General features: G+C 40.6%; 1 non-coding gene across 1 annotated transcript; it reads left to right on the forward strand.

Moving 5' to 3' along the window:
• Positions 1 to 329: 329 nt before the first annotated feature.
• MIR166E (microRNA MIR166e) lies at positions 330 to 480 on the forward strand. Its single transcript, NR_126887.1, has one exon. It is a non-coding gene; the product is annotated as a microRNA MIR166e (primary transcript).
• The last annotated feature ends 1,862 nt before the right edge of the window (positions 481 to 2,342 follow it).

Below are 2,342 nucleotides of genomic sequence, written 5' to 3' on the forward strand. Positions count from 1 at the left end.
GATAATTGATATTTTGCGCTTCCCTCCTCTGGAGTCTGATACTGCCTCAAAGATCCCCGAAGTACAATGATTTGGACTGATTTGGCCTATGATAACCTCCTCAAATCTATCCATCTCTCTACTCTCTCTACTCCCTAGTCCCTACACCTCTACCAATAGACGACGTCTCTCTATATACATACGCCACTCTGTAGATACCAACAGACCGTCATCCTCGCTAGCTCTGTAGTTTCTCCTTGAAATAAGGCGAGTCTTGTGGGGGGAGAGGAACAGAAGAAGATGAAGAAACCAATCACGTACAGCAAAGCGAAAGAAAAAAGGAACAGGGAGGGATAGCAAAGGGGGAGCTTTTTTACTTTGAGGGGAATGTTGTCTGGCTCGAGGTGCTGAGATCGAGAGAACTTGAAATTCGATCTCTAGATTGATCTCGGACCAGGCTTCATTCCCCTCAAGTAAAGCTCCCGTGTGGCCTGCGATTCTTGGATCAAGAATTCAAGATCCGGTGAGTTCTCTTTGGCATGTGAAAATTCTAATCTCTTCGATATGCGATCATGGTTTGGTTCTTAATTCTGATGGTTCGCTTGACGACGTCATGGTGTGTAAAGTTCCTTAGGATATGATTATCCCGGGGATTTTCCTTTGTTGGTTCTGGGCGGCTGGGCGCCCGTTGGTTCTGGCATGCAGATTGGTGTAATCATGAGCTTTTTTTTTTACCCCAGATGCCTGCATGCTTTGTTCTTCTCTTCCTCTAAAGTCTATGGCATCTCCCTTTCAGTTGTGGTCTTTTCCTCTGGTTAACTTTTTCCGATCTCTAGTCTGATAAGAAAAACAAGGATTTTCCGTGTAGAGGTTCATGCATCATCATTGCCTTATACACGAGAGAATCTTTTACCCGTACTCGTCTCTTCCATCTTTTCTCTAGCCTTCTCTACCTCTTCTCGTTTTAAATATCGTTGGTCAAACTACCCATCAACCATGATTTGTATTCGCTTGTGTTTAACAGAAGTTCCTAAACTTAGATTAATTTGAATCTAGGAAGTTTCTCTGTTCCCTAAGTTTGTATCGACGTTCAAGGGATAATAGCAAACTCAAATTCCTGGCTTCAGTGTATATTTCGATGGTTCCGTTTTGCATTTGATTCAAGTGTAAAGAAGTTCCTATGTTTATAGAACGTATATAGCTAGTACTCCCTCACGACAAGTATTTAGGAACGGAGAGAGTAGTATTTATTTGGCCTTATCGTTTCCTTGATTTACATACATATTGCGCTATCTAATCTGTGACAAATTTGTTCTTCAGACGGCAACAAACCATAAATCCTTCGTCCTTTTGTTCATTCGTTTGGGTGGTTGTCTCCTTCCTTTTGTGTCTTTATTCATCAATACAAAACACATGCAACTGATCATCCTGTCTGTCTAGGGGCTACAGAGCTGTAACTTTGCAATTATATCTCCATGCCTGTGCTATTCCAACAAATTAAGCTCTGAGACATCCTATGAATGTTATACCCAGTGCGTAGAAGCTAAAAAGGGCCGAGTGTTAAATGCTGCTCTCTGTGCACTGTGAGTAATGAGATAATACATGCAACTACACCACCACTCGAAATAATATTCTCTAGAATCTTGCATACATACATGAGAATTGAGAGCTCGTATAGTCATATGCATTTGGATGAGATAATCAGGTTTATATACGGGTGTATATTTTATTCATTCTTTTGTATAGTAGGCAGAGGAGAATAGCTAAAGGGGATTAGTATTTGTTAGCTTTGGGGTTGGCCAGTTGTGGTTGAACTTTTCATATGCATGCAGTATGGCAGGCAGCCTGCAGGCAATGCAAGAAAGACAGGTAAGTGGTGTGACTGGTGTCACCCCGTGTATAAACATCACAAATATTGTAAGCTTTACTGTACAAGAGATTACTTCTGTACAAGCAAGAAGTACAAGATCAGTGCATGTAAGATCCGTCTCCTCATGAGTAACGACCTGTCTTTTAACTGCAGACGAAGAAAACCACGTACTTGTGGCTTGTTCAGTGCATGTGTATGTACTGTATTACATACCACTCCATATTTGTTACCAACTGTCAGGTTTATCGCTGGTGTGTGATATAACGAGTATTATTTGAGATGACCATTAACAACGGACAAAAATAATACATACACAACCTCGCAAAGTCATGGTAATGTCCTCTACATTTTATACATTCAGTATCTGAAAATGGATTTCTGGAGCCTCTTCATCCTCCTTGTATATTTGAAAATGAAAATATTTTTACATTGCTTCTGGTGCAAAAGATGATTCATTCAACAAAACCTAATGCGCCAAGCATAGGAATTGTTT

This window comes from Brachypodium distachyon, chromosome 3 (genome assembly GCF_000005505.3).
Source record: "Brachypodium distachyon strain Bd21 chromosome 3, Brachypodium_distachyon_v3.0, whole genome shotgun sequence".
Lineage (NCBI taxonomy): Eukaryota > Viridiplantae > Streptophyta > Magnoliopsida > Poales > Poaceae > Brachypodium > Brachypodium distachyon.